The sequence below is a fragment of the Mirounga angustirostris genome, unplaced genomic scaffold, assembly GCF_029215605.1.
Source record: "Mirounga angustirostris isolate CCGP_5_RB_7025 unplaced genomic scaffold, mMirAng1.0.hap1 SCAF_1, whole genome shotgun sequence".
Taxonomy (NCBI): domain Eukaryota; kingdom Metazoa; phylum Chordata; class Mammalia; order Carnivora; family Phocidae; genus Mirounga; species Mirounga angustirostris.
This window is the reverse complement of record NW_026991709.1, coordinates 137,655,568-137,679,800: the sequence shown is the minus strand read 5'-3', so window position 1 is coordinate 137,679,800 and position 24,233 is coordinate 137,655,568. Positions and strand designations below refer to the sequence as shown.

Below are 24,233 nucleotides of genomic sequence, written 5' to 3'. Positions count from 1 at the left end.
TAGCTTACTCAAGCCAATAATGTTGGATGAGGTCACAGAAATAAGACATTCCCATGTCTTTGATGTGTGTGTGTGCGTGTGTGTGTGTACATATCAATGTGTAAACCATGGAGGGGGAACAGGATTGCAGAAGACTACAACAAAGATTGAAGGGTGGAATCTATTTTAAAAATGACCAACTTCTGGGGCACCTGGAAGGCTCGGTTGTTTAACCAAATGCCTTCGGCTCAGGTCATGATCCCAGAGTCGTGGGATCAAGCCCCGTGTCAGGCTTCCTGCTCAATGGGGATCCTGCTTTGCTTCTCCCCCTCCTTCCCTCTGTCCCTCTGCTTTGCCCCTCTGCCCTGCTGTGCTCTCTATCTCTCTCTCTCTCAAATAAACAAATAAAATCTTTAAAAAAGAAAAGAATGGCCAACTTCTAAGAGATAATTAGACAACAGCAAATTGACATGGGTGAGAGCAGGGAAGAAAAGGGGAGGTATTGGACAAATACTCAGAAGGCCATTAGAGAAAGTATTCCGATTTGAGCGGGCAGTTACATAAGAGCAGGACAGTATTTCTGAAAGGACACAGTCTTGGGCCAGGCAACCTCAATTTGAGTCTGAATCTACCACTTAGCTAGTCCTGCGATTCTGGGTAACTTATTAATTCCTCTAGATCCCTGTTTCCTCATTTGTGAGACTGGATAATGATAGAATCAACACAACCAGGGGCACAGGTAGGTGGTGGTAAGAGTTAACAAGGACAACAAATATGAGGTGCTGGTATGTAATAAGCTCTCAATGGCATCCATTGGAGAGGGGCCAAGGTTAAAAATGACTTTCTCTTTTGATGTATAGACAATCAATATTGTTATTTTAATGTGGAATCATTTTCCTGTGAGGGCATGTGTTAATTTCACTGATACTCAGTTTCTCACACATGAGGAAAGCCTTATCAGAAAGACAAAAGGGTTCTACAAATAGCATCACTAGCTTCCAGAATTAGCTTGAAGTCCAGAGATTCTCCCTGAGGAGGGAGCCATTTTTTTGTTCTCCTGAAGTCAGACAATCCCAAACTATACCTTAATTAATTAAATATTCAACAAAAATACTTTAAGTTTGAGACTATTCTAATGAATCAGCCTATGGTCCTTGCCCTATGGTTGTTCACAAGCTTCTGGACCTGATCTAGATGCCATAGAAATATAAAGTGCCAACTCACTCTGTCTCTAGAAACAGGGGGTGAGGGAATTTTACTGATGAGAAGACATATGAGTTTGGTTTTGAAGGATGAATTCAAGTTTTCCCGATAGGTTCCAAGTGGGGAAGACATGCCAGGCAAAGGATAAAGTGCTTTCCTTAGGTAGACTCTAAACAGCAGATGGTTAAATAAGAGCAAGTAGGTGAATTTCCATCCCTATTGTTCATCCACTTATGCAGACAATAGAAAATTCATCCTTGGTGAGTTTGCCAGCCAGGACTTAAGGATTTTAGTTTAATTATGGCAGACTAATGGAGAGGAAGGGAGAAATCTTTGCTTCAGAGGAGGAAATGGCTAAATTCCTGGTGACATACTTTGCAAACTGAACCCAACATAGGAAACCTTCCTTAATGGGAAACCTTCCCATAAGCTCCTCATCTTCAATCATCTTTTAAAGTCAAGAAGTTAAAAAACTTATGTATTTTTCCTGGAGTTCCAAAATTAGAGGCCAGACAGGGATAATGCATCATGACATTGACATTCTGTCCTTTCTTATTTATTTTACATAATCAGTGTGTTCTCTCAAGCCTACTTGCATAAACACACAATGATAACATATTTAATGAATTCATTCTTAAACAGCTATAGAAAATGTACTTTATTAATATGCCACTTCAATTTTAGGGAGCATCCAATCAGATATGTATGTGTGCTTGGCTTACAAAATGAATCAATCAATGAAGGATAAATATGCATAAGTAAAAGTAGATTTTAGAAGTGCCCTATAAGCTCATGAAACTACTTTTTCTTTCTGAGGCAAAAGAACTGTTATCTTCTTTCTTATTTAAAAGGAATTGTGGGTCAAATTGAGCCCATGTTTAAAAACATTAAATTCAGGGCAAAGTAGTGTGCAATGTAAGCTTCTCTATAGAAATAAACTCTGTCTAGCCCACTGAATCTCAAAATTCATTCCATTATCCAATTCCATTGGGAGGCTTATTAGAATGCAGATTCCTGGGCTCGCCTAAAAAGATCGATTCAGTCGGTCTGGAGTGGGGCCCAGGAACCTGCATTTTAAATAACCCAGTGACTGGTGCAAGTGGTGTCAGTATCAGAATTGAAAAACTCCACTTTATGCCTGGCTGGGTCCCTTGTGGGCAGATGAAGTTAATAGGTTGCAGAATTAGAGCAAAGCATCAGGCTGTTGTGAAGGGGGAGTCCTGTGAGGCTAAAGAAGCACCCATTAAACACCTGGGTTAGTATATGATAAACAGAACACTTGATACATTGGACAGCCCCAAGTAAAGCTAACAGATTCTTGTTCTTGTTCTCCTTCTGTTAATCCTTTTCACTGTTCATTAGCGCTTCCTCCTACAGGTAAGTACAGTTCCCAAAAGGCAGCTCCCAGTAAAATGTGGGAGACCCAGAGGCCTTGAAGCCTTCTTCATCTCATCAGCAGTCCATTTACACACGTCACTCTGGGAAAGCTTCTGTTGGCTCCCTAATCTACTTTCTGTGACTTCCAGATAGTTGACTCTGACCTCTCTGGGTTTGCGTATCTCGTCTCTTCTAAACTTATAACTTTGACTCCTTTGATGTATCTACTCCTTACAGATCCTAAAATCTCTCTGAAAGCACTTGGAAAAAAATATGTTTATATCAGGCAGTATCATTAATGTATTTTTATGCACCTCAAGGTAATTGACCTGGAATTTTACAATGGTGTGCTTGAATACCCAGTAAAATTACATTATGTAACAAATTTTTCTGAAACAATTTTGATTTCAAATATTCCATTCCATGACCACTATGAATACATATTTATACTTGTTGGAACATGATTCCAGATTATTGATTCAGAAACTAAAATTTTAGGTATCAACTGTCTTACTACTAAGTTAGGTAGGAGAATATTAAAAATCCATCTTGCCCATTTGGCATTTCCATAGCAAAGGCACAAGATACCTGAAAAATGTTTGAATTTTATAATTCTACTCCCATTGTTCTGGACTTCTGGAGTCCCTTAATTGGAAACAAATATTTATTTTGTGGTATAAGAATTAATACTTAAGGGCTCATGGGTGGCTCAGTTGTTTAAGTGACTGCCTTCGGCTTGGGTCATGATCCTGGAGTCACGGGATCGAGTCCCGCATCGGGCTCCCTGCTCAGCGGGGAGTCTGCTTCTCCCTCTGACTCTCCCCCCTCTCATGCTCTCTCTCTATCATTATCTATCTCAATAAATAAATAAAAATCTTTTTTAAAAAATTTAAAAAAAAGAATTAATACTTAATATACTTAATACCTTGTAGTTTGGATTTCTTGGACTGATTTTTTTTTTCTCTTTCAATTACATGTTTCATTTGATTCCTTAAAAATTTGCCCCAGTAATGGTACCAGTAACAAAATAGCTTCTACAGTACTAGGAACTAGACCTTTTCCTCTGAGAGACAAATATTTATCTGAAATTAGGCAGAAACAGTTAACTTGGTTAAAGAGCACTAAGTGAACTTCAGTCAGTCCTTCAGAATCAAAATCTCATGCTTATGACACTCTTGCCTGACAAGAACTGTAAGGATCTGAGATTTTTCCCCTACTGCAGGCTAAAAGCCTGTCACAGTGAATGAATGAGGGCAGAAAACATGACACTCTTGGGTCAGAGATAAAGTAGAGTTTGTTATTCACTGCACTAACAGTAGCCAGAAGATCAACATTTTTTGGTGCCTGTTCCCTGAGTCCTAATTCCCACAAGGTGATGTAGAGGTCTGGGTGACACCTGAACAGGCAGTGAGTTGCATTACTGAGGAATCCTGAATTTAGGGAACCCAAATATTTTCTAATGGGCTGTAAACATGCCTGGCCTTTGATGCGACAAGAGATTATCTCTGCCCTCCACGTCTATTCACTGTGCTAACGTCCTTGAGAAGCTAGTCTGGAACAAAGGTAGTCAGTGTCTCTGCTTATAAGACATACAGAAACTTGAAAGACCTATGGAGAATTTTCCCTCCATAATACCATAGAAAATACTTTGTTCTTGAACATATTTATTCAAGCCTTTTAGGTATGGTTTTCCACAGATGCCAATTCACTTTAGACATGCTTGTTGGCTAGCATAGCTATGGAGCAAATCACTCTTTCTACCAAAATTGATACCATTTATAAGTGTCACTGATGATATATAATACTCATGGAAATCTTTGTTTTTATTTATTTTCCTTCTAATTTAATGCATCCACACCCAGAATATAGCTGAAGGGCTGACTATTCCATATTTGCCCCCAACAAATAATTTAGTATCAGAGTTTATATGGCTGTGATATGATTAGGTATTCTCGAAGATAGTATTCAAAACTGAATTCTCTAGGAACATCGAAGCATACATACCCTGAAGCAACATTTTTTGTTTGTGGATTTGTTTGTTTCTTGACATCATGGAATGTGGCTTTGTCTAGATGGTCAAGAAAAAGTTTTTGTTTGTTTAATTTTTTCTGAATTATCTGGTCTGAGTTATCACACGATTATTCAAGTCTATTTTCTTTGCTTGTGTTGTAGAGCTTCTAAGATACAGATACATGCTGTTCTTTTAGCATTTCTGGAGACATAGAAGAAGAAGGATAGCAAATAAGTTCTCACCATTAACTTTGGGCTTCCTGTTGGATTGACTTACTCAAAGTAAACTTGACATACTTGCACTGGGAGTGATTATTTACTGTCTCCTGAATCACGATAAAGGATTGGCAGGCAACAGTCAGCTTTTGTTTCTGGAAACATTGGTTTTTCTCTTAATAAAAATGCATTTTCATGGTTGCTTCATTTATGCAGTATCTTCCTTGAATTCCTTCTTAGCACCAATGCCATTGTTATAAAGGTAGAGTTGGAATTTAGTGTTTCCATCTGCTTATACAAGTGCAATACTACTTCCTACCATTTGAGATGTATCTTAAAATGCAAATACACCATAGGGGTCCAAGGCAAGTGTGAAACAGAGATTTAAAAAATAGCTGGTAATATGTTTTTTGTCCTTGGGTTGGTCCAGAGATGACTCCAAACATCCCTTTTCTATGCCCTTTCTTCCCAGTGCACTCTGCTGAGTGAGTGTGCATAGTCAATTCAAAAGTGACCAAAACTAAAACTACCCATTCTTTGGGGTTTCCTATTGGTTATTGTCTGCAAAAGAATGATAAAAGCCAAGGGTTAGGGTATTTGTAGGTGGAACAAAACTTTATGAATAGCTAATAACTGAAGCCTACCATTTGACATTTTAGCTTCTAAGCAATGAGTGACAAATTGTTGTTGATACTGCTCTAGTTTTCTATACCATTAAATTATTTGCTGGTTGAACTCAGAACACTAGGGGGCACTAATTTGCTCAAGAAATCACTTTAACTCATCAGGACATGACCTCAATCTCACCCAATTACATTTAGATCTAGAGAAGACCTACGGGTTAATTTAGGCCAGTTTTATAAATATTTATTTCAAAACCAGAAGGAAATGACTTGCCCAAGGCTAACACAGGCAAGCGAGTGTCCTAGTGATTTGATATTCTTTCTCCTCTACCATGATACTTTTGTCAGAGAATCTGGAATAGCACCTTTTTAATCATCAGTAGTAAATGCCTGCAACTCTATGTTTAGAGGATACTGTTTTGAACAACATGGTTCTGTTCTCAGATTGCTCATCAGCTAGGAAGACCCATTGACTGATTAACTGAATTTTAACAAAAACTATTATGGAAGAGTATAGCAATGAGATGTCAGACTTCCTTGTTTAGCTGAACCTTTAATGAAAAGGAAATTGGTAAATAAGAAGCAATAGGGAGGGAAGATTTAATGGTAAGAATTAAGGATGATATGATAGTACTGAGATAGGAAGGACCAAAGGAACTTGGAGGACCTGAAAAACCTAGTGGGACAGGAGCATAGAGGCAGAGAGGGAGAAAGAGTGGCACAAGATGAGGCTGGAGAGGGAGGAAGCCAAGTATCCAGGGCCACATGGGCCATGTGGAGAATCAGGGAGCACCTTATCTTAAAAGGGTTATGGAGAGTCACTGAAGGGGCCAGAGACAAATGCATGCATTCTGTGTGTACACACACTGACTTAGAATAGAGAGGAATGTGGTTGGAAAGAGGAAGGGAAGTTAAGATGCAACCCAAGTCATCCAAACAAGAGATGATGGACAAGAACTGCGGTGGTGGTAGTTCAGGGTGTTGCTTTCCATCTGTAAAGGGTGACTTTCCTCTGAAGCATCCAGATGAGACAAGTACCCCCAGCTGCATCCTGGCAGGGTTGCTGCTAGAAGTCTTCCTACTCCTCTTCTTTGTCCCACCTCTTTTTTGACTCTTGCAGCTATGGCTTTCTTAATTTAGTACTAGAATCCAAATTAGAACCAACTAGAGTCTTACCCTTGCAGTTGAGCATAGCCAGGTTTGTTCCATCATCCCAAAAGTTACATGCTGCTATGGCTCTCTCCAAGTTGAACTCACCCTTCGGAAGTTTACAGAGATGCCAGGGTGTCAGAGGAAGCAAAGGCAAGAAACAGATATGCTTTGTGCCACTTGATTTGTTCAGCTGAGTTTTGTGTTGTCATGGGATTATTATTATTTCTTAAACTTTTTTACTGGATAAGAACATTAAGTACTCATTGTAGAAAATCTAGAATATAAAGGAAACTGAGAGAAAAAAATCACCCCCTAATTCCTTTCCCCCCAATTCTGTAATTTAAATCAAATAGCCTTTATAATCTTGGAATATTTCTCTTTTTTCTAAGCATATTTTTAGTATATTGGGATCTCAGTATGAAAGGTTTATGTACCATTTTTACAAAAATATTGCTAGCATTTTAAGTACTTATTGTGTGTGAGACTCTGAACAGAGTGATTTGCAAACTTTACTCAAATTTAATTGTCCAAACAACCCTATGGGGTAGAATCTATAATCCCCTTTTACGGAAGAGGAAACTGAGGCATAGTGAGATTGAACAACTTCTTTAAACAGATTTATTGAGGTATAATTGACATACAATGATCTGTACATATTTAAAGTATACAGTTTGATAAATTTTGACATATGTATATACCTGGAAATTTTTATCATAGTCAAGATGATGAACTTATCATCACCCCCAAAGGTTTCTCTTTTCCCTTTGTTATCCATTCTCCCCAGTGTCCACATCCCTAGGCAAACATGGATCTGCTTTCCATCACTATAGGTTAGTTTGCCTCTTCTAGAACTGTGGATTCATACATTATGTATTATGTTTGTTGTCTGGCTTCTATCACTTAACATAATCGTTTGCGATTTCATGTACTAATAATTTATTAATATTTATGGCCAAGTAGTATTCTATTGTATGGATACCACAATATATTTTATCCATTCACCTGTTGATGAGTATTTAGATTATTTCCAGTTTGGGCATCCACAAATAAAACGTCTATGTGCATTAGTGTACAAATCTTTGTATGGATTTACGCCTTCATTTTTTCTTGGGTAAACACCTAGGAGTGGAATGGCTGGATCATATGACAGGTGTACTCAAAATACATAAAGAACACTCAAAACTCAATAATCAGAAAACAGGCAACACAAAATAAAAACAGGCAAAAGATTTGAACACACACTTTACCAAAGAAGATATACAAATGGCAAATAAGCACATGAAAAGAGGCTCCGCATTATTAGTCATTAGAGAAATGCAAATGGAAACCAGAGTGAAATACCACTACACTCCTATCAGAATGGCTAAGATGGCAAGACTGACCATACCAAGTACTGGTGAGCATGTGGAAAAACAGAGTCTCTCATACTCTGCTGGTGGGAATATAAATGGTTACAACCACTTCAGAAAATTGTTAGGTAGTTTTTTAAAAGATTAAACATAAACCTACTATATAAGTTTCCTGTGGCTGCTAAAACAAGTTACTGTAAACTTGATGGGTTATAACAGCAGAAATTTATCCTCTCATTTCTGGGGACTAGAAGTCCAAAATCAAGGTGTCAGCAGAGCGTTGTTCCTTTCAGGTGCTCTCACAAAGATTCTATTCTTGGCTTCTTCCAGTTTCTGGTAATTGCCAGCATTCCTTGGCTGGAGGCTACGTCATTCCAATTTCTGTCTCTGTCTTCATATCACCTTCTCTTCTGAATGTCTGTGTCTAAACTCCCTCTGCTGCTTCTTACAGGGAAACATGTGACTATATTTGGGACCCACCTGCATAATCCAAGATAAGCTCCTCCTCTCAAGATTCTTCACTTAAGCATAGTGTTTGCCATATAAAGTAATATTCACTCATTTGTCATATAAGATAATAGTCACAAGTTCTGCAGATTAAGACATGGACATATCTTTTGGGGGGCCACCTACACCTACCATAAGCAACTTTTTAACCTCATATTATAACACAAGCATGATCCCATTTTTATTAAAATTCTTTTGTAAATATAATTTCAAATGGTCACAAAATGTTTGCCACATGAATGGATCCATCACAGTTAATTATTGAACACATTTCAACTACTGAATATTAAATAAAACATTCAGAAGAAATTTCTTATTTAAAATAAGACTGCAGTAAACATCGTAGTGTGTAAGGCTGTTTTTTTTCTTGTATTTTGGGATTCCCCCCACAAATGAGTTCAGTGAGCCAAAAGCTATAAATATGAATTCCTTTGCATATTTTCCAGAAGCTTAGTACCAACTTACATTCTACCTATAAGTAAGAAAACCTCTTTAACTGCTCTTTCCTATTTAAAGTAAAAGTTTTGGGGGTAAATTCATAAGTAGAAGATTGGTATTTTAATTTATATTAATAATGAAATGAGATGATTCCTTATATTTTTTTAAAGATTTTATTTATTTGACAGAGAGAGACAGAGTGAGAGAGGGAACACAAGCAGGGGGAGTGGGAGAGGGAGAAGCAGGCTTCCCGCCAAGTAGGGAGCTCGATGTGGGGCTCTATCCCAGGACCCTGGGTTCATGATCTGAGCCAAAGGCAGATGCTTAACGACTGAGCCACCCAGGCACCCCTGATTTCCTATATGTTTTATTCAAAATATATTTCTTTCTCTTGTGTCCTCTGCCTAACTGGGTAGTGCTTTTTTAAAAAAAAATGATTTTTATATAAACTCTAGATAGTTGAAAATACAGACACTTTAAAATTTGTGTTGTGAATGTTTTTCTGAGTCCGTGGTTTGCTTTTGTATTTTGCTAAGTTTGAGAACTGGGGATTTTGACATACAGAAGTGTAAAATTCTTTGACATTGGGACATTGTATTGAGGTTTCTACTGCCAAGGTAGGAGGATTTAAGAAAATTTTCCCACATTCAGAGGGCAGATATCTATTATAACTATATCTAATTTTGCTTTTTTTTTTCTTCTTTGGTAACTCTTTAACCCATCCATATTTTTATTTTGCTATGTGGAGAGAGGTTGAGATCATAACTATGTTTTTCCAAACTCCTAAAGAATTAAATGATTATCTCAAAAGCACTCTTATTGAATAATCCCATCTCTTTAAGTATTGATTTGTGATGGTTCCTTTATCATTTTTCTAAGGTTCTCATATAAACTGGGCTTTGTTTAGAGGACATTTATTCTATTCCATTAATCTATTTTTGGCCAATATGAGAGATTTATATTGAAATTTTAAAATATATTTTAATATACAGGTAAATCAGGGCATGAAGTTATCATTTGTCTCTAATCAGAGAAACGTTTTGCTTAAATACAATGCTGTGATTGCGTGTTATAAGAGCAACCTGGCTAGCATATAGATTATCCCGCCAATAATTTATATCAGTTTTTATTGCTATTAATTAGCATGTCTTTTTTTGACTCATTATAATGGAGTACTCTCTATATATAATGTTCACATTTTCCCTTCTCCTGATTTTATTGTCTCCCCAAACTCATTGCCAGATGATATATTGTGTTTGGAAATGTCCTTGAAACTGCTAAACTATTTGATAAATACTCTTTTAGCTTGCTAAGTTGTTGTTTTTTTTTCCTACCTCAGCCACAATAATGACCAGCTACTACCCAGCTGACCAGATCCCAGATCCCTCAATCTGATTTGGTTATTTAGATCAGGATTTTTCAACCTTGGCACTGTTGACAGTTAGGGTTAAATAATGTTGTGTTGTGTCCTATTCACTGTAGGATATTTAGCAGCATTCCCCGCTAGTTACCTCCCACCCCAGTTGTGACCATCAAAAATGTCTCCAAATATTGCCAAATGTCCCTTTGGGAACAGAATAGCCCCCATTGAGAACTATTGATTTAGATCAAAGTAGTCAGACAGCATGCAGCATAGTAAATTTATTTAACTTTTATTTATAATTATTACTATTTATAATCTTAGTAATACAATCAGGTTGAACCTAAGGCAAACCAATTATTTGCACAATGATTCACTGTCATTGCCTTGAAAAAAATCAACCCTAGGGCATTCTGCTTGGCCATGTGACTTAAACATGACCATAGGAAGAATAGTGACATTATCCTTGTTCAAAATAAAACATCTCAGAGATCTCTTTTGGTTCACCTCTCCCTACTTAGCTTATGTTGATGGTAAATTTGAAAAGCTGTCAATTTGATAACCATATTGGTATATGTAAATGAAATTATGCCCTGAGTTTTAATCTTGTATTTTGTGATACTTAGAAAATGGCTCAAACTCTAAGCCCATAATTCTTTGAATCGTCTTGCCTTTGATTTTAGCATATAACCATGGCTGTCTGAGCTAGTTAGTTCAGAGGGCTTTTACAAGATGATAATGAGGCCAATGTTGCAGTTTCAATTAGCTTCACAGAAGAAAAACCCAGCTTCACAGCAGCAGACTGAACTGCTAACCCCTGCCACCACTCTCAGCCAATGGCCAAAAGGAACATGAGAACAGAGAATGTTGTCGACTCAGCACTCCCAGGACCATTTAGCCTGGACAAGCAAAGGTCACATCTCATTGCCGATGATGGCCCATCCGTGTTATATTCCTACACCAATTCACTGCAGAAACACAAAATGAAGAGTACTCTGTAAATCAGAGCTGCCTTTATAGCCAATGTAGATCACTGAGGCAAAGACTTGTTTATTCTAATTTTTTTTTTGGAACAGTGAATAGGACAGCTGCAGTTTTGAAAGGTATTTAAGCAACTTTCATTTTTGTTTTCAAATTTGCAATTTTGACCATATATTTAAAGTTAAGTACATTTTATTCACTCATGAAATTATTTTCTAATCATTCACTTAGAGGGATGGGTCATTATAATCATATGTCTGCTACTATGTCAATATAATAGTTAAATCAGGCAATTTTTCCTTGGAATGAGAAGACTTTTATAAGCATTAAAATGGAAATGGAATTTTACTTGCATTTAATATTATGGGCAGAAGGGTATTAACAGGGATCCCTGGCAGCAATTTCCCTAATACTGATTTATGTGCTGTATAAAATGTAACATCCATGGAAACATGACCCTCAACTTCTGCCTTTTCTTGCAAAGATTGGACTTAATTCTGCTTTTAAAATATTTGTATTGTTCCTGTTAAACTGCCTAGATAATAATGGATGCAGGTGAATGTTGCCCAGTTTGGTTTATGTACTCAGTTGCAGCATTAAGATATGTTTCTTTCCTTTTTCCTCTGGTTTTTGAATTCGGATCATACTCATCCACTCCCAGGTCACACTCTCCCAGTAGGGAGCTTCATGGAGCTTAATATCATTTATATAATGGTTTTCCTTTCTCACTGGTGCCTAAATTTTCCTTCTGACTTACCAAGAGATCCATAGGAATTTTCAACAATGTTGGTATTATATTCTGATGATGAATGGATATCCAATTTCAAGCTCTTCCATTCACAGTGCATTCATCAAAACACAATCAACTTTAGTAGCCCATAGAGAAAATAGCTTTTAGAACCTGATATTTACTTCACCTCATCAAAGGTCTGCTAAACATATTGAGTCCTAAATGAATAGCAGTGGACAAGCCAAACAAATTGAGCCTTGAATGCAAGAATGTCTACAGATGTTTCCATGAATTGCTTTTTAATCAATGAAATCAGGAACATGTGTGGTTTTTTTTAAAAATTGATTCCTACAGTTGCAGCTGCATGAGGACCACATTTTCCCAACTGCCTCTCTGTTACCATTCAGAATCTCATTTCAATATACATGATATTCTCTTCCTAAAGTCTAATATTTATCTAGCATTTCTATGTGTCAGGTACTATGCAAAGTGCTTTCATGGATTATTTAATTTAATTTTTTACACATACCAGATATTTTTATTATTCTCATTATACAGCTAAGGGAACTGAGTGGTAAAGGTTAGTCAGCCCAGGAATATACAGCTAACAGTAACACATGACAGAGCCAGATCCTGAGTTTGGTCTGCATGAATCCAGAGTCTATAGTCCTAACTGCTACAAGGTACTGCTTCCTGAAAGTCATTATCACAAAGATTTGTATTATTTTTTATTTCTAAGAATAATATGATTTTATTTCTGTTATCATATTTGATTTGAAACAACTAAAAATGATACCCAAATATCTTTTGTGTCACCCAACCTGAATTCTTACAGAATGTATCCTGTGTTAATTTGACCTATAATTGGGGCTTCATCCCTCTGGTATTCATGGGTCTTAAATTTGTAGCTAGAAACCTGTTCATATTTTAAGTAATTGTATTTCACGCCCTATGACATTTTGGCACTTAAAACATGTTCGACAATATTTTAAAGAATGCAATTCTTTAAATGCACTTCCTTTAGAAGACTATAAATAAAATAATGATAGAAAGTGTCAAGCCATAATTACATCGAGAGTTTTAGTAACCTCATAAACCACAAGAATGAAATACCAAAAAAATTTTTTTTCAACCACCAGCATCAAAATCTCATTTGCTGATTCTATTTTTGCAGCATTGATGGAAGTAATCCAGTTAGGCTGACATTTTTATAGAGGATAGTTTGATGTTCAAATAAGCCGTGTTATTTCACCATCTTTATTATTCTTTATGGGAAGGGTTTTTTCCTTCTGTAATGATTTGAACTGTGCTATAAAGTAAATGAAAATGTGTCTTGTAGGTTGGATTATGGCTCCCAAAGACACATTTCAGTTGACATAAAAGTCTTTGCCATAACCACAGTTGATGTTTACAGATACACAGATACACACCCCTTCTCATTTTTAATGTTGTTGAATTTCTTAATGAATCTAATCACAGAAAATATGTCAAAAGGAAAGGGATGCTTGGTCTCAAACATATGCTTGGGTTTCTGTTAATCAGGAAACAAATATCCAAATGCGTTTGCACACAATCTCACACACATGCTCATGCACGTGCTCACACACACACTCAAGTTTGGAGCCAAGTGTGAACCCGGTGACACGGTGGCACTTAGAGCCAAATACTAAGCATATGTCAAAATTTGGTGTGATCACAACAGCAGAATGGTACAATATTGTTTCGTTCAGCATGATGCAGAAAGAGAAGCCAAATAACAGAAAATCATAAAACAAATGTCATTTCCTTCCCAGAAGCATTATGTTTCAATAATTGAGAAAAAAATAAGACCAATTTGTTTCAATCTGACTTTCTTGTCACTGGTAAATTAATAGATACATTTCTACTCCATAAGAGAAAATAGGCCAATGAACCTTTAATGGTCAAGATGGGCTAGATAAAATTGCTAATATCTGATGTTTCTGTCCTATAGATCAAAATATATCTATCACTCAGCAAAAAATAGTATCAACAAATTTATATAGTTCAGTTTGACAGAATAGCACTCATTGTATTCATTTTTATCCTCTTAGGATTTCATTCTCTCTGTATTTTTTTAAAGATGGCATATTTTAATCATGTAGAAAACTCATAGCTTTAGAGATGGGCCTTACTGATACAAATAACTTGCATATGGGTCAAATATTTTTGATATGTTATTATCCATGAATTCCTTTTTGAGAGCCAAGGATAGAATAGTTGTTCATCAGTAGCAAATTTCACCAAGAATGAGAATTAGAATTCTTTCAGGATCCTTTGATACCTTTGGCTAATGGGCAAACGATAACCTCAGGGAAAAGTGAATGGGCGCCAAATGCTACCTCCTTTAAGAAATCCTCCTATATCATGTTAGAAAGTCATAGCTAGATGGAATGGTTGATAGATTCACGGAATGGAAATGCCATTGGAATTATCCAGCCCAACAGTTCTCAACTGTCCAGTTAGAGGGTCCAGATCCACATGGATAGGTTGTTATGAGCAGTGAGGTATGCTGTATGTTTTTTTTTCTAATGTTCAAAGTACTGAGATTAGCAAATTATTCTTTTATAAATTAGAATGTATTTGAAATTACCCATCCAAAAATGCCACACTAATTTAATAGCATTTCAAACCAGAAAGAAAGAAGTGTAGTTTCAGCTAGTGGATCTCGTATTACATACCTGTCCCATGGAGATACCCATGGGAATGAATCTTGCATGAAAACAGAGGGGTGATGTTTCCTAGCGGAAAAAAAGCTCTTGATCTGAAGTTCTAGGCACTTCCTCTAACTTTTCTGCAATCAGCAGAGATTGCTGAAATCATAAGCCAAAAGTTGATGGTGTACATGGAATCAGCAAAGGGCCATAATCTTGAAGGATATTTCTCTAGGGCCTGGTGAGGCCTGAGGAAATGACTGTACCACCACCGTGGAACACATTTTTTGTAACTCGACGTTTAGAACTCTTGGAGTCTCTGTCTCCTCCCTGCCGACAGCACCTAGCTCCTGCTGCCAAAGTTTGTTTTCTCTGAGCTCAGTTTATCTAAAGTGGCCGTACACCAAGGGTTGACCTTTTCTTTCTACGGATGTGTTAATATCATGGATTAAGCTCTGTAGTTGGTCTCAATCCATGGCTATTCTCATAGACCTAGAAGAAGTGTTAATTCAGTGCTTACAGGAGAACCTTATTCCTTTATCTATGAGTAATTATTTGGAGGGCTGAAAGGCACCTCACAATTGCCCCCATTTAACAAGATATTTAAGATCTACATCTGACTCTATTATTGTTATTGCTGTTTTTAACTGCGTGATGATGATAACCCTCTAGGTTATTTAGTGCAGGAAATTTGTACCATATCTGATTCTCATGATCTTCATTCTATGAACCCCTTTTTTTGACTTATAATTTGTATAAATTTATAATCTTAACAGCTGTAAACTATTATAGAAGTAGACCAAAGATGTGACTATTCCAATTCCTTTTACAGCACAGGGCAATCCCAACAGAGATGACACCAAAACCTTATAATTCAACCTTATAGGTTGACAAACCCCAAGTAATATATGAGCAGACTCAATCTAGCAAGACATAAAAACAAGAACAAACCATAACCAAACAGTTGGTTCTTAAGGACATAAGAAATTTTACTATTAGAGTAGTCTATTGTCATAATTCATCTTATTAATGGTTAAATGAGAAAAAATTTATCATTCTATGTTCAAAAAGAACTTGATTTAACATACACTGCTGATGAAAATTCTTAATGAAACATGAAGTCTATTTACTTAAAATGATAAAGATTTTTTATTTGAAACAAAGATTAAATTTTTCATTTGTAAAATTCAGTATGTATTTTCATTGAGAAACAAGAAGAGGATTACAAATTTATTGACAAGGAAAAAATTAGATAAGGTTATTAGAAAGGGGAAGTAAAAAAACCACCACTTGTCTATATTGAAAATTTAAGAGAACAAACTGAAAAAAAAAAAAGCTATTAGAATGGTCAAGATTTTAGTATTACAAAATTTTCCACTACACTTCTTACAAAAATAAATACATAAAAATAAAGTACTTATTGGCCCTAATCAATTAAATAATAAGCAGAAAAAACCCACACATCACAATAGCAACTAGGAATAAATATAAAAATAAGTGGATAAGACTACCAAAAAATGTATAAGATTACCTTGAAAAAAATATAAAATAATTTGGAAGAAGATGATATTTAACAGGGAAATATTCTGTACTTCTCAACAAAAAGAATCAATATTTTAGGCATTAAATTCTCCCTAATGTAATCCAACCACTGAGTGCATCTGAACTCAGAATCACCAAGGGATTCTTTTAATAATGTGACAAAATAATTTAAAAATTCATGCGAAGTAAATTGAAAAGCAAAAATAGCCAATAACTTAGTTAAAAATCAATGCTCCCAAAAGGTTAAGAACAATTATATTAAAAGATTTGATCAAGTTTCAACATAAAATGTGATACTCTATGCAATGAAGAAAAATCACAAACAAAATGAAAAGACTATAAACATGATGGGAAAATATCTGTAAGACAAGATTTTTTTTTAAAGATTTTATTTATTTATTTGTCAGAGAGAGAGAGAGCACAAGCAGGGGGAGTGGCAAGCAGAGGCAGAGAGAGAAGCAGGTTCCCCTCCAAGCAGGGAGCCCGATGTGGGACTCAATCCCAGGACCCTGGAGATCATGACCTGAGCCAAAGGCAGACACTTAACCAACTGAGCCACCCAGGCGTCCCAAGGGTTTTTTTGTTTTTTGTTTTTTGTTTTTAATATATAAAGCAGTCTTACAAATATGAAAGAAAGAAACAGTATTCCTATAGAATCCACAAGACCAAAGGCCAGCAAACCTTTTCTGTAAAGGACAAATAGTAAATACTTCTGGCTTTGTGGGCTGTGACCACAATTCTCTACAATTACTCAACTCTGCCCCTGTAGCACAAAAGCAGCCATAGACAGTGCATAAAGAAATAGGTATGACTGTATTCCAATAAAACTTTATTTACAAAAATAGAAAGTGAGACAAAGTTGGCCCACAGACCACAGTGTGCCAACTCCTGCAATAGACTTTCTAGGACTATATGCCAGGTCTACCTAGAAGTAAGATGGTATAAATAAAATGCTCAACAAATATATGTTGAAAGAACAAGTAAATAAATGAATACAAGTAGGACAACCCACAAAAAAATTAACATCAACAGTAAAATATGTAAAATTGTTCAAACTCACATAATGAAAGAGGGACAAATTAAAATCATGACATAACATCTTTTTACTCTCAAATTCACAAATTTTGTTTCTTAAATGATAATTTCTAGGTTTGGTAAGGATATAGGCTCATGCATATCCATGCTGCTGGTAGGCTTTTTTACTCTTTTGTCTTTAGCTATATACATAGGGAAAAGTGTAGAAAATAATATCAGAGGTTCTTTGTATCCTCTCCCTCCATTGGCAGTTTTCAAATTGAGTTCATTCTTAAAAATTATTGAGAACCCCAAAGAACTTTTGTCTGTTAATGTTTATATTTACATTAGAAATTAAAACATAAACATTTAAAATATTTGTAATTCATTTAAAATAGCAATATAAACTATATGTTAACATAAGTAATACTTTTGACTACATTTTCTAAAGAAAAAGAAATTATTGAGAGGAGTGACATTGTTTTACATTTTTGCAAATCTCTTTAATGTCTTGCCTGAAAGAAGACAGTGGATTCTCATACCTGCTTCTGAATTCATTCTGTTGTGCCATGCTTTTTGGTGAAGTATATGAAGAAAATCAATCTTCAAACAGCTATATAGTTGGAAAAGGGAAGAGTATCTTAATAGCCTTTTCTGATAACCAAAAATTCTGCTTTGATAGTACACCAAAATTCAACAAGTGATAGTTTCTTTCTTTTTTTCTTTCTTTTTTTTTTTAGATTTTATTTATTTGAGCGAGAGTGAGAGAGAACAAGCAGGGGAAGCAGCAGGCAGAGGGAGAGGGAGAAGCTGAGCAGGGAGCCCAACGTGGGGCTTGACCCCAGGACTCTGGGATCATGACCTGAGTCAAACCGACTGAGCCACCCAGGTACCCCATCAACTGGTAGTCTCTAAACAGGTAGTTGTAATGTGGAATCTAAAATCATATCACTGAACTTTCTGTGTTTCGTTACATTAAAATCTGTTCATTTATCTTACAATTTGAGTGGATATTTTACTCAGGCATGGTCTTGTAACATCATGCACTGACCATTTAGAAAAAATTGGTTCAACGAGTAATGCAAATCTTCCAGATGTAGATACATTTTGTCATACAATATTCAAGATTCTATTTACTACATTTCCACCTATCTCAGAAAAGTCTTTAGATATTAGGAAATTGTCAAGCCCTCTGTGGTGGATACAAGTTTACCAAAATACTAATTTTCATTTGAAAGCTTGAAATTTTATCACTGACAAAAACTGCTGTCTGTTGTTTCTTCATTCACTTTTGAGAAAAAGTCGGCCAAACACCCAAGTCTGAATAACCATAATTTGTCTCTTACTCATTCTTTTAAGAAAAAAATGATGTTCTATGAAGAAAGCAGGTAGTTCAGTTCACAATTCAATCATCATACTTTCATATGCAACAGAAGTGCTATATTCATACTATTTTGTCACTCAGAATATTTTTTTAAATGTTCTAGTGTTGAGATTTAAGTAAAATCATTTTTATTATTCATTAAAGACACTGTTGAATGAAACTGGCTTTTTTGGTTTTGGTCAGACTATAGTGAGCATGCCGTGAAAGGCACAGTGACTATTCATGTGACTTGCGCTGCTGCCTCGATCCATGCTAAGTTGCCACAGGTTTACCCACCACTGATTTTGCACCATCAGTGCAAATGTCAACATGGTGGAAAAAACAAATAATTTTTAATTTTTACATAAATAATTCCATCCTATATGTGTGCTTTATAATTTTAAAATTTTACATAAATAATTCCATCCTGTATGTGTGCTTTGACCAAGATTTTTTTTTTTTAAGATTTTATTTATTTATTTGACAGAGAGAGACACAGCGAGAGAGGGAACACAAGCAGGGAGAGTGGGAGAGGGAGAAGCAGGCTTCCTGCCGAGCAGGGAGCCGGATGTGGGGCTCAATCCCAGGACCCTGGGATCATGACCTGAGCCAAAGGCAGACGCTTAACAACTGAGCCACCCAGGTGCCCCTTGACCAAGATTTTTGCATGTAACATTATGCCATTACTTTTTTGAGATAGATCGAGGTTGATACATATAGATCTAGTTCATATATTTTTTTTTGTTTTTTTTTTATGAGCTACCCAGGTGCCCCTCTAGTTCATATATCTTAACTGCTGTGTTATATTTATGCCTTTGTTCCTACATTGATGGATATTTAGGTTATTTCCAACTTTTTACTATTGTGAATATTTCCTTAATCAAGAGTCATCTAGGGGCACCTGGGTGGCTCAGTTGACTAAGCATCCAACTCTTGGTTTTGGTTCAGGTCATGATCTCAGGGTCATGAGATCAAGCCCCATATTGGGCTCCTCAGCAGGGAGTCTGCTTCCCCTCTCTAACCCTCTACCCCTCCCCCTACTCATGTGTGCACACTCTCTTTCGCTCCCAAATTAAAAAATCTTAAAAAAAAAAAAAAAAAGAGTCACTTTAGGTTGTATACCATGATGTGGACTTTCCAGGTCTAAAAGTATATATATATATATATATGTACATATATGTATATGCATATATACATATATGTATATATACACACACACACACTCAGTTTTCCATATTTAGATTATGAAATTGCCTTTAACATGGCTTTACCAACTTGCAACCTAATACGGTTCTTTTTTTAAAAAAAGATTTTATTTATTCATTTGAGACACAGAGATATATATAGAGAGAGAGAGCATGAGCAGTGGGAGAAGCAGAGGGGGAGGGAGAAGCAGACTCCCCACCGAGCCAGGAGCCCGATGTGGGGCTCAATCCCAGGATCCTGGGATCATGACCTGAGCTGAAGGCAGACGCTCAACCATCTGAGCCACCCAGGTGCCCCCAACCTAATATGGTTCTTAACGGGTACTCTCTTCTCTAGGTGCAGTTTGTCAATGTGTGTCAAGCATTCTAAGGAAAGACAATTTTTGAATCAGAAATTCCAAGAATTGACCATGAAGGTCATTTGGCCAGGAATGAGTACAAAGTTTTGGGTTTTTTTACATAGTTGCTTATGATTACTTATAAAGCAGAAAATCTAGACAAAAGCTTCTAGATGTTTAATAATAGGTGACAAAAATATATTGTGGTATCTTTTCTTGGATATTATGTAACCATTTTATATCCTAATTTTATTTCATTGATACACATTATTTTATCTAACTGTATTTATCAAGATGGTGATGGAAGTACAGGTAATTTTTTCTTCTTTGTGTGTGTGTGTGTGTTAAATTTTCTTGTTTTACTGAGAACATGTTATTACAGAAGGAAAGAAAGAGGGGAGGGAAGATAGACAAATAGATGAGAGCATATATTCTGAAACCTCATCCTAAACTAAGTGTCAAGTGAGGCCAAAAAAATAAAACAACAGTACCCAAATTTGACACAGCATAGGAGTGATTTTTAAAGCCTCCTGAAACCCCCAGAGACTTTGATTTGGTGGGACTGGGGATCAACAAGTCCCTGAAATGCATAAACCTCACACGTTAAGAAATACTAATTCAGAAACCATAGCTGATTCCATCAGACTTGCCTGCATTAATGAAAAATAAGGAGTCTCGTCCTTTTTAATATTTCGCAGGGAAAAGAGACAAGCAATGGCTGGGGCAAGTTCTGGTGGTGCCTCTCTTCCTGGAAGCTGGAAGCTGAAGGCAGGAGCCTCTGCAACCACATCCTGGGGCGGGAAGGAATTCTGTTTCCTGCAAACCTATCCCAGACTTTGCTTTCTTCTCCTTGGCATTGGCAGCCTGCCCTGAAGCAGACAAGGTCAAGTCTGCAGGTGGTGGCTCCAGGTGTTCCTCCTCAGTTCTCTCCCATCCCTCCTTCCCTGGCATTTGGGTCAACTTCCTCTGCAAATGTGAGCATCAGAATCTTTGGGTGAGCTTGTTAAGACACAAATTCCTGGCCCCCAACCCCAGAGCTTTGAATTCGTGGGTTGCATTTGTAATAAGCTTCCAGGTGATGAAGCTTCTGGCCCATGGACTGCATTGAGGTATAGACAATAAATAGACTCACTAGAGGGAGCTAGCCTGAGACTCAGGGGCTGAGCAATAAAATGTTATCAGAGAGGGAGACAAGCCATAAGAGACTCTTAATCATAGGAAACAAACTGAGGGTTGCTGAAGGGGAGTGGGGTGGGGGTACGGTGTAACTGGATGATGGACACTGAGGAGGGCACATGATGTAATGAGCACTGGGTATTATATAAGACTGATGAATCTCTGACCTCTACCTCTGAAACCAATATTACATTATATGTTAATTAATTGGGTTTAAATTTAAAAAACAAAATAAAGAAAAAAGAAAAAAAAAGAAACCACTCAATATTTTCTGGAATGAGTAAAATAAAGAAAAAGGATAACACCGGGGCACCTGGGTGGCTCAGTCGTTAAGCGTCTGCCTTCGGCTCAGGTCATGATCCCAGGGTCCTGGGATCGAGCCCCGCATCGGGCTCCCTGCTCTGCGGGAAGCCTGCTTCTTTCTCTCCCATTCCCCCTGCTTGTGTTCCCTCTCTCGCTGTGTCTCTCTCTGTCAAATAAATAAATAAAATCTTTAAAAAAAAAAAAAAAGAAAAAGGATAACACCAAGTTTCAATGAGAATGTTGAGGAATTTGAATTCTCATATATTGCTGATGAGAGGGTAAAGAGTACATTCATTCACTTTGGAAAACTGTTTTGTAGCTACTTATGAAAGTAAATATTTACCTACCGAAGGGGAAAAAAATATTATTCACTAGAATTCCCATCAGATGGTCATTTAGAAATGCAGATGTGGATGCAGTAGTAGTAACAGCATTACTAGTGGTAATAAGAATAGCAATAGTAATAATAGAGATAGCAATAATAGGAAGATTAATAATGAAATCGCACAAATAAATAAGAACTGGTTTTCTCCCCATGTTTTGATGAAAGTCTTGAACACGGTGTTGCCAGACCAGAGACAAGATTTCAGATGCAAAAGTGTTATGAAATCACGTATTTAAAAAATGTCTCTTTAAACTGGATATGTTACATTTTTAGTGAAAGCAAGGTCTTTAAAAACATGCCAGACCTTATGATCCAGAAAAAGCTGTTTCTTTTCCTCCTGCAGGGTATTATTTATCTTTGGTTAATAGATTCAGCCAAGCCATTTTTATAGTCTCACATGTTATCAAAAAGTGTTTTTATTTCTCAATCTAACTACTCCCTTTCTCAACCTATTGCATTAATTCTGCCTGTAGCAGCCAAGTATTAACTGAAGTCTAGATAAAAGAGATTTTTTCAAAACCCATTTGTGTTTTTCCTTTTTGTGTTAAATTATAAATACGGTAATTGGTGGTTAATGAGATGTAAGTGCTGTAGTCTCAGACTCTTTGGGTTACTCATGTCTCTGCACCATTTTCATGCGGCCCTCATTTTCCACACACCAGACCTATAATTATGCCAAAATTTATCCAAGCCAGAGAATATTTTGTTTTTCCCTGTTGCTACCTATAGACTGTAAAGTTATGGAAAGCATTGTATATGCAAAACTAATTTTAAACCCCACCCAGTAAAAATTCTGAGGGGCAAATCAATAAGATATAATTAAAGGGTTGTGCATCGTAGATTTCAGAGATCACCGAGGCATCTAGAAAGCATCTGATCCAGCTGTTTGGCTTCGTATCAACCCCATTTTGCAGATGAATTAACCACATATGTGAAGCTGGGATTTGAACCGGAGATCTATCTGGCCCTAATCCCCGTGCCTTGTTGAGAGGGGTTGACAGGTGTCTTTTGCCTCTCTGAACAGTGGGGTTTTTATTGCATCATGCTGTTTGCCAGCCTACCTTGAACTCTTTCATCACCTGCTTGAATGTTTTTATAAGCTTTAAAGCTTCCTTTATATTTGATTTGTACAGTATCTTTTAACAACAGTGTCCTTGCACCAGACATTTTGTTGTACTAAATTTACACATACACCTGAGTGAGGAAGACACATGCATTTTGTATTGTACAAAAAAAAAAAAGCTCCAGTCTCATGTTTACGTTGAAAATGTCAGTCTCTGTTTCCACTCAAGTGCTAATCTTTCTAAAAATGTCCCTCACGTTGAAGGACATCCAAAAGGCAGTAACTTATTAGAATCTTGGGTTCAGATTACAAATGCGTTTGGCTAGCTCAGTGTTAAAGTTCAAATTATCTCAGAATTATTTTAAATATTTGGGGGCACCTGGGTGGCTCAGTTGGTTAAGCGACTGCCTTCGGCTCAGGTCATGATCCTGGAGTCCCGGGATCGAGTCCCACATCAGTCTCCCTGCTCAGCGGGGGGTCTGCTTCCCCCTCTGCCCTCTTCCCTCTCGTGCTCTCTGTCTCTCATTCTCTCTCTCAAATAAATAAATAAATAAAATCTTTAAAAAAAAAAGAATTATTTTAAATATTTGTACAGGAACACTGATTAGCTTACTAACGCGTTGCCTCATAACCATCCACTAATAACCACCTTGGTCTGTGATTGTTAACTCCAAGGGCTCAAGTGAGCTCGTGGCAAAGATAATTTGCTTCAGTGTTTGAAGCTGTCATGTGATTGATACCTTTTCCCTAGGACGTGGAAGAGTTGACTCAGAAAAGGAATTTGAAATGGATTTTTAGACTGCATTTTATTATTTGCACAGAAGAGTTGAAAAGGAAGTTCTGATGAGGTAATGTCCTCCCCTCACTGCCCCCTTTTTTGTAGTTAGTATTTCCTAATTATTTACATTTAAATTGGAGACCAGTAGCATGGTGCAGGGGAAAGACTGTCAGTGTGGGAGTCGGGCTACCTGGGATTTAGTGCTGGCTCTGTCATTCAACTCATGACCTTAGACAAGTCATTTAGTTTCTCTGGGTGTTGGTTTCCATAAATGAGAAAATGACACAGGATCATTCCTAAGCTGTAGAGTCTGTGTATATGTGTGTTTTGCCAAGAGAAGCTAAACTATCTAGAAAACAGCAGACCCAGGTATAGGTTAGGCAGATGCTGCCTCCCTATTCCTAACCTGTTGGCAGGGCTGACTGCATGGACAGCAACCTGTGCTTGCCATCTTGACATTCTATAATTT

General features: G+C 36.8%; 1 protein-coding gene across 25 annotated transcripts in view; it reads left to right on the top strand.

Annotated features, from left to right (window-relative positions):
- THRB (thyroid hormone receptor beta) overlaps positions 1-24,233 on the top strand; it is a 404,443-nt gene that overhangs the window by 107,213 nt on the left and 272,997 nt on the right. For 2 of the 25 annotated variants that reach the window (XM_064588613.1, XM_054504448.2), the window contains exon 2: positions 23,738-23,834. The exons of 15 other annotated variants lie outside the window; for them this stretch is intronic. The gene's annotated coding sequence lies outside the window, so the exon portion shown is untranslated. Of the gene's footprint in view, positions 1-17,893; positions 18,073-19,304; positions 23,835-24,233 lie in introns of those variants that run through there. 8 more of the 25 variants (XM_064588697.1, XM_064588628.1, XM_054504446.2 and 5 more) reach the window with 6 other exon arrangements.